Source organism: Salvelinus sp. IW2-2015, linkage group LG4q.1:29 (assembly GCF_002910315.2).
Source record: "Salvelinus sp. IW2-2015 linkage group LG4q.1:29, ASM291031v2, whole genome shotgun sequence".
NCBI lineage: Eukaryota > Metazoa > Chordata > Actinopteri > Salmoniformes > Salmonidae > Salvelinus > Salvelinus sp. IW2-2015.
In genome coordinates this window covers 89,134,508-89,150,258 of record NC_036842.1, presented here as the reverse complement: position 1 = coordinate 89,150,258, position 15,751 = coordinate 89,134,508, and the positions used below count along the sequence as shown (strand labels likewise).

The following is a 15,751-nucleotide window of genomic DNA, read 5'->3' as shown; positions in this document are numbered from 1 at the left end:
GTCTGCTTTAAATGTAGGTGAAGTCTGGAAATTAATGAAATCGTTGACTCTTCTGAGTCCCAAATAGAACCCTATTCCCCCGATGTGCCCTGGTAAACAGTAGTGCACTACATGGGGAATAGGTGCCCTTTGGGACTCTGGGACCATGTTGCTGTTTGTTTTGACTGATCAGTCAGTGATTTGATCAAAGGCCACCATATGTACAGTGGGTCCTCATTTAAAAGTTGATCATACTGCAGCACAGCTTGCAGGATTCTGCGGTATGGTGTTGATATCCAGCAAGCAGCAGAGCAGACCCYAGGTGGGGGGATGATCTAAGAACTACTGTTTCTCATAATCCCATTGGTGATGTAAAGTTCAGAACTAGAGGTTTGGTCCAATCATCAGTCCTGTTCTGACTGAACTTTTTTTCTGACTGCAGTTCACTTTGGGTACAGAAATGGCCATGGGAGTACAACATGACTGAGAGCCAAAACTTCACTTCACATCGTCATTTGCATACCATCAGAGATCCTCATCTACAGTAGACCAGCCAGGTAAATGTTTTTATCYGTTTTTCATCAAAAATTCAAGTTCTCTGCTCAGAGCCTGTGGGGGTCTGATGACAATACCCCTGTGCTAAAATGTCTCAGAGTGCCTTTCATAATGATCAATCTGGTTTAAAAAAAGGGGTCCTTGAAGAATAGATATGTTGAGATAGTTTAAGAAAATTGTCATTACCATTACCWACAGTTATTTGAATGTTTCTGACACCTATTAGTCATATCACATTGTATAAACACTGGTTATAGAACGTTTTGGATGGGCCTTGTGCGTAAAAGGGACTATTCCAATGTGTATAGACAAAATTATTTTCAATAATTGCAAAATTCACAACTGCTAAATTTCCCCCAAAGTGAATTGATACCTTGATATTTAACTTCATTCCCCACGTACAAATGTGACCAATATTACATTCTGGTAAGAAAGCCTTGATGTATCAAAACTGTCACTTCTACTCCCNCTTGATATTTAACTTCATTCCCCACGTACAAATGTGACCAATATTACATTCTGGTAAGAAAGCCTTGATGTATCAAAACTGTCACTTCTACTCCCACTCCCCCTCTCAGGTCTACTAACCACCGGTCCTGGCAAACCATCATTACGCACACCTGCGCCTCATCATTACGCACACCTGGACATAATCACTTCCCTGATTACTCCCCCTTTATCTTGCACTCCATTGTTATCACCCATCAGGCAGAATTATTTCTGTGTTCATTTTCAGACTCATCTCTTGTTTGTTTCGTGTCTCTATGTTCGTTCTGATTAAACGCACCAGCTTCCTGACTCCTTGCATCTTCATTACAAACACATACAGTGTAGAACTGTTAGGACATTGGTTGAATACAGTATCTTAAGAATATATATCATTAGAAATTAACACTTCCTTTTCTGATTATCAGAGATCCATATTCCCAGAATTACCTTATTGAGGATGCAAGCTGGGAATGTGTTTGTGCTATCTGGGATCCGCGGGATGTCCCAACACTGACGTTACCCCATTGAGGTTGAAATGTAAAATTGTTAAGGGTAGGTTTAGGTAAGGGTTATGGTTATAGTTGGGGTAGGGGTTAAGGTTAGAATTAAGTGTAGGAACGTCCCAAGGATTCTAGATAGCACTAACCATGAGATATGTATATCAGGGCCTGTAGTACCTCCCAACCCTTATGATGCTGATTCAGGGCCTGTAGTACCTCCCAACCTGTAGGATGCTGATTCAGGGCCTGTAGTACCTCCCAACCTGTAGGATGCTGATTCAGGACCTGTAGTACCTCCCAACCTTTAGGATGCTGATTCAGGACCTGTAGTACCTCCCAACCTGTAGGATGCTGATTCAGGGCCTGTAGGAACTCCCAACCTGTAGGATGCTGATTCAGGGCCTGTAGGAACTCCCAACCTTTAGGATGCTGATTCAGGGCCTGTAGGAACTCCCAACCCTTATGATGCTGATTCGGGGCCTGTAGTACCTCCCAACCCTTAGGATGCTGATTCAGGGCCTGTAGGAACTCCCAACTTTAGGATGCTGATTCAGGGCCTGTAGTACCTCCCAACCCTTAGGATGCTGATTCAGGGCCTGTAGTACCTCCCAACCCTTTGAATGCTGATTCAGGGCCTGTAGTACCTCCCAACCTTTAGGATGCTGATTCAGGGCCTGTAGTACCTCCCAACCTGTAGGATGCTGATTCAGGGCCCCTGTTTTTTTAGTTTTTAAAAAACCTCCGCAACCCTGTAGGATGGCTGATTCAGGGCCTGTAGTATCCCAAACCTTATGATGCTGATTCAGGGCCTGTAGTACCTCCCAACCCGTATGATGCTGATTCAGGGCTTGTAGTACCTCCCAACCCTTATAATGCTGATTCAGGGCCTGTAGTACCTCCCAAGCCTTATGATGCTGATTCAGGGCTTGTATTCATAAAGCATCACATGGTAAGAGTGCTAGGACCTAGCTGTATGAATACAGGCTCTGGTCTGGTGGATGCTATTGGTTGGATCAGACCYGCTCTCTACATCACCTAMCACTCAGTGAGCAGCWTAAATCAGATCTGCTCTCTACACCACCTAACACCAGCCAGCAGCATACCACGCAGCATACCACCCTGCATACCACTGCTGGTTTGCTTCTGAAGCTAAGCAGGGTTGGTCCTGGTCAGTCCCTGGATGGGAGACCAGATGTTGCTGGAAGTGGTGTTGGAGGGCCAGTAGGAGGCATTCTTTCCTCTGGTCTAAAAAATATCCCAATGCCCCAGGGCAGTGATTGGGGACAATGCCCTGTGTAGGGTGCTGTCTTTCGGATAGGACGTTAAACGGGTGTCCTGACTCTCTGAGATCATTAAAGATCCCATGGCACTTATTGTAAGAGTAGGGGTGTTAACCCTGGTGTCCTGGCTAAAKTCCCAATCTGGCCCTCAAACCATCATGGTCACCTAAGATTCCCCAGTTTACAATTGGCTCATTCATCCCGACTCTTCTCCCCTGTAACTATTCCCCAGGTTGTTGCTGTAAATGAGAATGTGTTCTCAGTCAACTTACCTGGTAATATAATGGATAATAAAAATAACACTCAGTGAGCAGCTTAAATCAGACCTGCTCTCTAAACCACCAAACACTCAGTGAGCATATTAAATCAGACCTGCTCTCTGAACCACCAAACACTCAGTGAGCAGCTTAAATCAGACCTGCTCTCTAAACCCCCTAACACTCAGTGAGCAGCTTAAATCAGACCTGCTCTCTAAACCCCCTAACACTCAGTGAGCAGCTTAAATCAGACATGCTCTCTAAACCCCCTAACACTCAGTGAGCAGCTTAAATCAGACCTGCTCTCTAAACCACCAAACACTCAGTGAGCAGCTTAAATCAGACCTGCTCTCTAAACCACCAAACACTCAGTGAGCAGCTTAAATCGAACCTGCTCTCTACATCACCTAACACTCAGTGAGCAGCTTGCATATCGTCTATATGATGGTATACTTTGAAGACATCAGCAATGTAAGATATCAGCTACTGTATATCTGGGACCTTGTTTTAAATCTACCAACTCAGAACTTGCTGAGCTAGCTAAACTTAGAACCAGTATTTAACCCTTTGGGTAAGCTGCTGGTATGTGGACAAAAAGATAACTTGACTGATCACATATTTAGTTGCGTTCAACAAAAAAACCTTTCTAGGATAATACTTTAGGGGTGTCGTATGTGTAGTGGTTTGAGACATGGTCTACAGTGTCTTCAGGAAGTGTTCATACCCCTTGACTTATTCCACAGCCTGAAAACAATATGGATTACATTTCATTTTTCTCACCCATCTACACACAATAACCCATAATGACAAAGTGGAAACATGTTTTTAGAAAGTTTTGCAAATATATTGAAAATTAAATATAGAAATATCTAATTTATATACAGTAAATATTCACACCCCTGAGTCAATACTTTGTAGAATCACATTTGGTATTGATTACAGTCACGAGTCTTTCTGGGTAAGTCTCTAAGATCTTTCCACAGCTGGATTTGTGCAACATTTGTTGATCATTGCTAGGCAACTATTTTCAGGCCTTGCCATAGATTTTCAATCAGATTTAAGTGATAACTGTAACACGGCCACTCAGGAACATTCACTGTCTTCTTGGTAAGCAACTCCAGTGTAGATTTGGCCTTGTGTTTTAGCTTATTGTCCTGGCGAAAGCTGAATTCATATCCTGATGTCTGCTGGAAAACAGACTGAACCAGGTTTTCCTCTAGGATTTTGCCTCTGCTCAACTCCATTCCATTTCTTTTTTTTATCCTGAAAGACTCCCCAGTCCTTAATGATTACAAGCATACCCATAACATGATGCAGCCACCATTATTCTTGAAAATATGGAGAGTGGTACTSAGTAATGTGTTGTATTGGATTTGCCCCAAACAGACACTTTGTATTCAGAACAAAACGTTAATTGCTTTGCCTCATTTATTGAAGCATTACTTTAGTGCCTTGTTGCAAACAGGATGCACGTTTTGGAGAAAAAAATTATTCTGTGCATGTTTCCTTCTTTTCACTCTGTCAATTAGGTTAGTATTGTGGAGTAACTACAATGTTGTTGATCCCTCCTCGGTGTTATCCTATCACATTAAACTCTGTAATTGTTTTAAAGCCATCATTGGCCTCATGATGAAATCCCTGGGCGCTTTCCTTCCTTTCCGGCAACTAAGTCAGGAAGGATCCATGTATCTTTGTAGTGACTGGGTGTATTGATACRCCATCCAAAGTGTAATTAATAACTTCAGCATTCTCAAAGGGATTTTCAATCTCAGCTTTTTTTTAATTTTTACCCATCTACCAATGGGTGCCCTTCTTTGGAGGCATTGGAAAACCTCCCTGGTATTTGAGGTTGAATCTGTCTTTGAAATCCATTGCTCAACTGAGGGACCTTACAGATAATCGTATGTGTGGGGTACAGAGATGAGGTAGTCATAAAAAAATKKAACACTATTATTGCACACAGAGTGAGTCCATTCAACGTATCATGTGACTTGTTAAGCACATTTTTACTCCTGAACTTATTCAGGCTTGCCATAACAAAGTGGTTGAATACTTATTGACTCAAGACATTTCACCTTTTTAATTAATTTGTATACATTTCGAAAAAACATAATTCCACTTTGATATTATGGGGTATTGTGTGTAGGCCAGTGACCAAACATCTCGATGTAATCCATTTTAAATTCAGACTGTAACACAACAAAATGTGAAAAAGTCAAGGGGTGTGAATACTTTCTGAAAGCACTGTATAATTGGCTTTCTACTGGTAATACTTTTCTGCACATTTTCGGGTGTTCAGTGGAGAATTGGGTTTGGGGGAGGGGGAGGGGGAGGGGGAGTGGGAGGGGGAGGGGGAGTGGGAGGGGGAGCGAGAGGAAAGCAGCTGTAAGAAGGTGTTGAGGAGAGGAGACATGGGACAAGAGGTGCGATTAGAAGGTACAGAGCACCTGGTGATAGGGATGAGATTGTGAATTGAGGGATATTGTGGTTCCCACTAACCCGGCAGATCTCTCAAATATCAAATGTGAAGATGTAAAAGGACGTTTTTTTATTAGTTCTTCCAAGGTTTTCCTAAAAACACAATACAATGAGAGATTGTGTTTTTGGTGAATATGTGATATTTGGGAGCATATTGGTAATACTTTTGAATATTGTTTAATCATGATTTTATTATATGGAAAACTGTGTATAGCTTTCTGTCCTTAACTGCATCATTTACTTTATTAATATTTAAACACCCCTCTGGTAGTATATATCCTTCCTTTAAGTTAACTTTAAAGCTAGAATCTTTAGTTGCTACATCCATTTTTGGACTTGTAAATGAATGATATATACTCATTGATTCTCAAAGAATATAACTTATAAATGCCTCGTGAGTTTTAGTTCAACAGTCGTACCTCATCAGAACCCCAAATATAAGCTTGTTTTACTCCAATGTTTGTAAACAAAGTAAATGTAAACAAACACTGTATAAAACATGATTCAAACTATAATGGTGGTATCATGGATGGTCAGTCCTCGCATCCGTAGTTCTGTCTATYTGAGAGTGGTTACATTTCTCCAGGCCCSTCCCTCAGGTTATGACCAAAACAGAGGCRRGGYGGCCACTTTGTTATTGTTTCAATTAAGGACGYTAAAAACTGTATTACTTTAAAAATAACTTCAAATATTAATTAATATACTATATCTGGTTGGGGAGGGAAGAGGACAATCTGAAATAGGGTGGTTGGGGTTCAACGATAAATTGAATCCAATCTGAAAATAAAAATGAATGAATATACGCTGGTCCTCTATATCAGTTGGTAGAGCATGACGCTTACAACGACAGGGTAGTGGGTTTAATTCCCGGGCTCACTCATACAGAAAATGTATGCACGCATGACTGTAAGTCGCTTTGGATAAAATAGCCTGCTAAATGGCATATTATATTATATATATATTGTAAAACTAAAACTAAATATATCCCACGAATGGTAGAAGTGCTGTTCCTAATAAAGATTTGTTTTGGGGTTGGAATGATGCGTATTAGAGTTTTCCTAAATATTTATACAAGTTAATTACTTTCAAATCAATAAGAGACTTTAACCTTTTGTGACCTCCACGTTGTTGATTCCATTAAGGAGCAACTCCAGGGAATAGAAACTCGTAAGAGGAAGGGGGTAATTATGTTCTTAATAAGGAGGAAATGGACTTCTTAAGTCACCATTAAATGGAAGTGTGTAAATAAATGACTCAGAGCAGGACCTTTCAATCTGTTTTTCAAGACTACACATGGACATTACTTGACGGATGTTCTATTGAGTTGGCTCTCTTCCTGTATCTCTCACACGGAGAATACTATATCTGTTTTACAACAACAACAAAAAACATCCGTTGACATGACAACAGATTTGCTTATTATCCAGAGTGCTCGTCTATAATTAGCTTCCCAAAATGTGATGCCGTCGTTCATATTGTTAATGCTTTCCTATGACATGTGTTATAATGGCCTAAGTAGCTGTTATAAAGGCTTTATGAATGCATAAAAACAGTGTCAAAGGAGGACGAAATGTTTTCATCACAGAACAAAGACTAGAAGGTGGATTGATAATACATTCTTCTGATTGTTTAATGTCAAATCTTGTCATATTAGATTGTGAATAATTATTCATGTTGGAATGGAAAACCTCAAGGGGCAATTATTGTGAATCCGTATTAATGAGTTRGAGCTGCAGAACAAATGAACGTGATTTTGTAGAAAAAGAAGCACCATGCAGCATCAGGGCCGACATTATTACACWGTCTCAGATTAGTAGGAGTGCTGATCTAGGATCAGGTTCCCACTGTCCATATAATCTCTTTTCATTATGATCTAAATGGGGAAAAAATGATCCTAGATCAGCAGTCCAACTCAGACACTTTGGTCAACATGACCCAGATAAGGATCTTCTCTTCTGCTGCTCTCATACCAACTCCCTTTAGGAATAATTATTTGGGATGAAGCCTCAAATATGGGTTTGCAGTTAAATTATTAAGGTCTTGGCAGTTCGCAAAACAAATACGAAAATATCAACATGTCAAACAAACGCTGGAGATGATTCTTACTTGTTAGATCAAGTTCTGTAATTCATTAAAACACCTTTTATGATGTCAAATAAACGAAGCTGTAGACCGACATTATGTCCACCTYCACTAAGTCAATTCCAATTAAAAGCCAATAGGGGAAAGAAAAGGGAATAAAGTATAATTCTTCATGACATGCCATGATATGGGGCGGCAGGTAGCCTAGTGGTTAGAGCGTTGKACTAGTAACCGGAAGGTTGCAAGATCAAATCCCTGAGCTGACAAGGTAAAAATCTGKYGTTCTGCCCCTGAACAAGGCAGTTATCCCACTGTTCCTAGGCCGTCATTGTAAATAATAATTTGTTCTTTAACTGACTTGCCTAGTTAAATAAAGGTAAAATAAAAATAAATATCCTTGTGGTCACCTAATCATCCCCAGCTTACAATTGGCTCGTTCATCCCCTCTCCTCTCCCCTGTAACTATTCTCCAGGTCATGTAAATGAGACTTACCTGGTAAAATAAGGTTTAAATTTTAAAAAATGCTTATTTTCTGGGTGCCACTCATTTCACTCAAAGTGTATCGGCAAAGCAGTTTATTCAAGTGTAGAAACACTGTACTTTGGCAACTCAGTCACGAGTCAAGGTCATGTCCATAGCATGACTTCGTTGTAAATCATTCTGCCAGTGTGCCATGCACAAGCAGGGGAAATGACTATCAGTGGTGATGTGTGCTGTCACCCAGAACCAAACCACCATGATCTCCAGGCTTCAAGATATTGCAATTGGAGGATGTGCGCTATGCTCTCCCTGGAGACTTCCTAGTGCAGGGGTTTACCGAGTTGCATTGTAGGAAGTCACTGTGCGGGTGGCAGTGGTTCTGTCTAAATCTAAATAACAGGCTGTCAACATACAGCTTGGTGTTTGTTTACACTAACAGCCATTCAAACCCCAGGTCGTCTTTAGGCATGACAGCAGCTCCGTCTAACTCAGAGGCTGTCGAAAAAGACTCGTGTCTATGTTGTTTGTGTACAAACTGAGGCTGCTCTGAACTCCACTGAAAGGCTGAGGAGAAGATGGAGCAATCCAGCGATAGACTGAATAATCAATCTGTTATTGATATGTGGCTGTCTGGTTGACAATTAATTAGACTCTGCTGTGCTCGTGAAACATGATTTGGGGGTAGTTAATTTTTCATGGCTCCAAAACTTTATGGTTATRTCATTAAAATATAGTCTGAAGAGGAGGTAATCAAAACACATTTGCAAGTTAAATTTAAGAGAAATCATTAGAGCACACATGAACAAAAGAGGCAATATATCAGAATAAATGTGGCATCTTAGACTGTAGCAGAAAGGAAGGGAACTTGTGGCAAACTAAATATGCTACGCACTCTAATAATAATAATCATAATTTATTTWACTTCTAGTGCTTTTCATTACAGAAATATTCTCAAAGTATCTGGTGCTTTTGATGCCGTTGAGAATGTTTATTTTTCTTCATTACTTAGCCAGCACAGTTTTTCGTCTAGGTCCTTAAAGAGAGAGCTATTATACACTGAACAAAAATATAGATGCAACATGTAAAGTGTTGGTCCCATGTTTCATGAGCTGAAATAAAAGATCCCAGAAATGTTCCATGAGCACAAATAGCTTATTTCTMTAGAATTYTGCACACAAATTTGTTTACATCACTGTTAGTGAGAATGTCTCCTTTTCCAAGATAATCCACCCACCTGACAGGTGTGGCATATCAAGAAGCTGATTAAGCAGCATGATCCTTACACAGGTGCACCTTGTGCTGGGGACAATAAAAGGACACTAAAATGCCACAGATGTCTCAAGTTTTGAGGGAGCGTGCAATTGGCRTGCTGACTGCAGAAATGTCCACAGAGCGTCCTTGCCCAGTCATGTGAAATCCATAGATTAGAGCCTAATGAATTTATTTCAATTGACTGATTTCCTTATACAAACTGTAACTCAGTAAAAGTGTTGAAATTGTTGCATGTTGCATTTATGCTATTGTTCAGTATAGAATACAAGGACTTAAGAGAATACACCTGGAATTGTCCGATCTAATCTATGAGCGGTGAAGAATGGGGTTTTCTCTTTGTTACTTTCATGTTTTATAAACAKTCTCCCTAGATAACTTACACTCCAGACGCCTGTTTTAGTCTTTAAAATGTCAGTTTTTCTTTTGTTGGGGAGCCTGTATAGCTGAGAGAGACCTTTGATTTTTAYCCAACAACTACACAGCCTCCCCGGAGACACAAGCACATGCTACCACAGAGTGGGAGCGTTAGAGCAGGGAGCACTTAGTATTCCTTGTCATTCAGAATATAATGGGGAAAATCTGAGATGCAAAAAAATGAAAAGATGTGAAACTACTTTGGGTTTCTCTCAGGGGGGGTCCCTGGAAGAAAATGTGAGGATTGAACTACGGGGTAACTGTCAAGAGGGACCTATACCAACTTCCCGTAATAATGGAAGAAACTGTCACTGGGGAGGCTTCGGTAAACCAACTGTATATTACAAGAGAGAAAAACAAGACGTAGAGTAACAAGTTAAGTCAGAGAGAGGGAAGATTTGTCATTTCTCCTGAGGCATCTTCAGGGAGGAGTATCAAGACTACAATCTGGGGCTGCAATGTTCGCATTTTGGTTGTAGACTACAAACCTGGGCTGTCATTGTGGTTATAGACTACAACCAAGTTCCCATTTTGGTTGTAGACTACAACCTGGGCTGTCATTGTGGTTATAGACTACAACCATGTTCGCATTTTGGTTGTAGACTACAATCTGGGCTGTCATTGTGGTTATAGACTAAAACCAAGGTCCTATTGTGGTTATAGACTACAACCTGGGCTGTCATTGTGGTTATAGACTACAACCAAGGCTCCTTGTGGTTATAGACTACAATCTGGGCGTGTCATTGTGGTTATAGACTACAACCAAGGCTCCTATTGTGGTTATAGACTAAACAGGTTCCCATTGTGGTTATAGACTATAACCAAGGTGTTCCATTGTAGGTATAGACTATAACCACGGTTCCCATTGTAGGTATAGACTATACCAACAGGTGTCCCATTGTAGGTATAGACTATAACCAAGGTGTCCATTGTAGGTATAGACTATAACACGGTTCCATTGTAGGTATAGACTATAACCAAGGTGTCCATTGTAGGTATAGACTATAACCAAGGTGTCCATTGTAGGTATAGACTATAAACCGAGTTCCATTGTGGTTATAGACTAAACCAAGGTTCCCATTGTAGGTAAGACTATAACCAAGGTGTCCCATTGTAGGTAGTTAGACTATAAACCAAGTTGTCCATGTAGTATAGACTATAACCCAAGGTGTCCGATTGTTAGGGTATAGACTACAACCAAGTTCCCATTGTAGGAAGACTATAACACGGTTTTCGCCATTGAGTTGGTATTAGACTATAACCAAGGTGTCCATTGTAGGTATAGACTATAACGTGGCAAGTGGTGTCGAGTGTGTGAGTAGTATGACTATAACCAAGGTCATTGTAGTATAGACTATAAGCGAGGTTTCCCATTGTGGTATAGACTAGAACCAAGGTTCCTATTGTAGGTAATAGACTATAACCAAGGTGTCCATTGTAGGTATAGACTAATAACAAGGTGTCCATTGTATGGTATAGACTATAACCGATTGGTTCCCATTGTAGGTATAGACTATAACCATGGTTTCCCATTGTGGTTATACATTGAGTGTACAAAACATTAGGAACACCTTCCTGATATTGAGTTGCCCCCTCACTTTTTGTTCTCAGAACAGCCTCAATTCGTCAGTGCATGGACTCTACAAGGTGTTGAAAGCATTCCACAAAGATGYTGGCCCATGTTGACCCTAATGCTTCCCACAGTTTTGTCACGTTGGCTGGATGTCCTTTGGGTGGTGGACCATTCTTGATACACACGGGAAACTGTTGAGTGTGAAAACCCATCAGCATTGCAGTTCTTTACACAAACTGTTGCACCTGGCACCTACTCCTTTTCAAAGGAACTTAAATATTTTGTCTTGCCCATTCAACCTCTGAATGGCACACATACACAATCTATGTCTCATTTGACTCAAATCCTTCTTTAACCTGTCTCCTCCCCTGCATCTACACTGCTTGAAGTGGATTTAACCAGTGACATCAAATAGGTATCATAGATTTCACCTGGTCAGTCTATGGCATGGAAAGAGCAGGTGTTCTTAATATTTTGTACACTCAGTGTAGACTACAACCCAGGTTTGCATTTTTTAAAATGTGTATTTTATTTAACTAGGCAAGTCAGTTAAGAAAAAATTCTTATTTACAATGACGGCATACCCGGCCTCCCCTAACCCAGACAACGCTGGGCCAATTGTGTGCCACCCTATGGGACTCCCAATCACGGCCGGTTGTGATACAGCCTGGAATTGAACCAGSGTCTGTAATGATGCCTATTAGCACTGAAATGCAGTGCCTTAGACCCACTGGCCCATAGGACCTTGGGTTCTAGTCTATAACCACAATGGGAACTGTGACTACAACCCGAGGCTTCCAATGTGGTTATAGACTACAACCCAGGCTTCCATTTGGTTGTAGACTACAACCCAGGCTTCCATTGTGCTATAAGACTTAGCCCAGCGCTTCCATTGTGGTTATAGACTACAACCCAGGCTTTCATTGTGGTTATAGACTACAACCATCTTCCATTGTGGTTACTGACTACAACCCAGGCTTCCATTGTGGTTTAGACTACAACCCAGGCTTCCATTGTGGTTATAGACTACAACCCATGCTTCCATTGTATTTTATAGACTACAACCCAGCTTCCATTGTGTTATAGACTACAACCCAGGCTTCCATTGTGGTTATAGACTACAACCAGGCTTCCATTGTGGTTATGACTTCAACCAGGCTTCATTGTGGTTATAGACTCAACCAGGCTTTCATGTGGTTATAGACTACAACCCATGCTTCCATTGTGGTTGTAGACTACAACCCAGGCTTCCATTGTGGTTGTAGATACAACCCAGGCTTCCATTGTGGTTATAGACTACAACCCAGGCTTCCATTGTGGTTATAGACTACAACCCAGGTTCATTGGTTCGTCAGCTTCCATTGTGGTTGTAGACTACAACCCATGCTTCATTGTGGTTGTAGACTACAACCCAGGCTTCAATTGTGGTTGTAGACTACAACCCAGGCTTCATTGTGGTTATAGACTACAACCCAGGCTTCCATTGTGGTTATAGACTACAACCCAGGCTTTCCATTGTGGTTATAGACTACAACCATGCTTCATTGTGGTTTAGACTACAACCCAGGCTTCCATTGTGGTTGTAGACTACAACCCAGGCTTCCATTGTGGTTATAATCAATTCAATTTCAATTCAAATGTATTTATATAGCCCGTCTTACATCAGCTGATATCTCAAAGTGCTGTACAGAAACCAGCCTAAAACCCCAAACAGCAAGCAATGCGAGTGTAGAAAACACGGTGGCTAGGAAAAACTCCCTAGAAAGGCCAAAACCTAGGAAGAAACCTAGAGAACGCAGGCTATGAGAGGTGGCCAGTCCTCTTCTGGCTTGCGGGTGAAGATTATACAAAACATGGCCAAGATGTTCAAATGTTCATAAATGACCAGCATGGTCAAATAATAATAATCACAGTAGTTGTCGAGGGTGCAGGAAGTACAGCCTCAGGAGTAAAGTCAGTTAGCTTTTCATAGCGATCATTAAGAGTATTCGTCTACCTCGTCTACCTGTCTCTGTTGTCTCTAGAGAGTTGAAAACAGCAGGTCTGGGACAGGTAGCACGTCCGGTGAACAGGTCAGGGTTCCATAGCAGGCAGAACAGTTTGAAACTGGAGCAGCAGCACGGCCAGGGGACTGGGGACAGCAAGGAGTCATCATGCCAGGTAGTCCTGAGGCATGGTCCTCGGGCTCAGTTCCTCCGAGAGAGAAAGAAAGATAGAAAGAGAGAATTAGAGAAGACTACTTCAATTCACACAGGACACACGGGATAGACGGGGAAGTACTCCAGATTAACAAACTGACCCTAGCCCCGACACATAACTACTGCAGCATAATTACTACAACCCAGGCTTCCATTGTGGTTATAGATCCACCCGGCTTCTACTTGTGGTTATAGACTACAACCCAGGCTTCCATTGTGGTATGTATGACTACAACCCAGGCTTCCATTGTGGTTATAGACTACAACCCAGGCTTCCATTGTGGTTATAGACTACAACCCAGGCTTCCAATGTTTTTGACTACAGATATATGCATCAGGTTGAATGCACTTTATAGTGAATAATCACAAAATGGTTGCATGCACCTACTACTGAATGCTCTACATGTTGATGAATATTATCTATAAGCAGTGATCACCCCYCACTGGGTACACACTGGTTGAATCAACGTTGTTTTCATGTAATTGACGTCTGTGCCCTGTGGGCAGCTTAGGGTCCCAGTGACCTTTYGGTTTGTTACATCACACGCAGCTCATTGTGTCATCCGTCAACCGACGACTTAACTGATAACGCTGAAATAACCACTAATTATTGCCATCAGTTTTGTCTTCAGATGCAGAATTCTCAGTCTATTCATTTTTACTGTATTTTAGTAGCTGCATGAGACAGCGCTAGGATTTCACACGGAACTATAGCTCTGCTGGACATGGTCATTACCTAACGCTCTCCTCCTATCAGCTCTGTTCCACTCAAAACAAACCCTGGAGGGAAACGTTTAATCCTGCTGATAGATAGAACAATTACACTCAATCACCCACGTCCCCTTTAAAGTGTTCCTGGGGCACTTTCACAGGGCCTGTACGCCAACGATTAAACTGGGCATTGCCCTTTTCAGCTATGCCATGATACCCTCAACTGCCAAGGTCTGTCATCATGATTAGGGAGGAAGCTACTTTCTCTCAAATGTTAATTGAATTAGAAAAAGGTGTTTGGAGTCATGAAAAACTCTAGTCTTAATGTGTGTGTGATGGTTCGCTGTAGCTCTGTGAGGAGGGAGGAGGACATGGTGGATTTAATTTGATTTGAATGTGGAGAACATTAAGTAGATGGCCCTGTTGAGTTACTCTATCTCCTCTTTCCCTCTCACCATCACCATTTCCAAATGAAATTAAGAGGATGAACACCGACAATGAGGMACATAAAGAACAAATTATGCTTTTATTACTATCCACTGTGATGCTTGAAATGCTCTTCTGTTCATTAGGGGTCCATGGCATGAACAGATATAGTGAGTGGGACTGGAAAGGAAAGAGCAGTTAAATATTTTACATTGTGATGCAGTGAATCATTAGGTTTACACATAGCTTAGCTGCAGGAGTTTAAACTGTAACACTAYGAAAATTGCAACTGTTTTGAAGAAAACGGTTGGCCTCTTTTTCAGCGCTAGACCACWAAATGAAAAACTGTGTTGTGCTGAAACAGCAAATATATAAATAGAGGTCAGGCAGCAATTTAAACTCTTCTAAATTCCCTTCTCGGTGAGAATAATAAAATGAGAGAGATCATATACAGGTGTAGGATCTTAATTTGACCTGTTCTGTCACAGCAAAATAATCCTGCAGCAGCAGGATTTGAATGTTTACTCCATAATGTTGCTTGATCGGTGGTTAGGCTATTAGCTKGCCAAAAGTAGGCTACATGAAAAGTGCAATACTGTTAAAGGGATTTTCCGATACTTTTGTATGTTAATGGCCAGTGGTTCTGAAAGTAACGCCCACGAGCCAAAAGTGGKCCCCAAAAATTGTGTAGTACATCACATAAAGTATGTGCAGAKATGTGCACCACGTCATCAGTCTCTCTCTTGCTCTAGATGTGATTCTTGCTAGCTGTCACTCAAATGGCGAGGGGCTGAATCTCATTGGCTGGAACTCGAATTCCTAGGGGGCTGGCCCATGTGGGGGGAAATGGTGCAGCACAGCTTCCAGAAAACAGTTGCTTTCAAACTAAGGATGGCAAATTGAGGTAAAACAGTAATTCTGCTCATAGATTATGCATGTATGAACAACACATTTACACATCCAGACCAAAGAGGGAGGTTTAAAAAAGAGTTACTTGTCGCCAAAGTTCCGTAGCATGTTTTTAATGTAACCCTGTGTTAACGTGGGTTTTCAATG

At 41.3% G+C, this 15,751-nt stretch overlaps 1 long non-coding RNA gene across 1 annotated transcript; it reads left to right on the top strand.

The window, feature by feature from the left end:
* The first annotated feature begins 219 nt into the window (after window positions 1-219).
* LOC111961199 (uncharacterized) lies at window positions 220-1,318 on the top strand. The gene is made up of 3 exons (XR_002876975.2): window positions 220-301; window positions 422-536; window positions 1,113-1,318. It is a non-coding gene; the product is annotated as an uncharacterized lncRNA (long non-coding RNA).
* The last annotated feature ends 14,433 nt before the right edge of the window (window positions 1,319-15,751 follow it).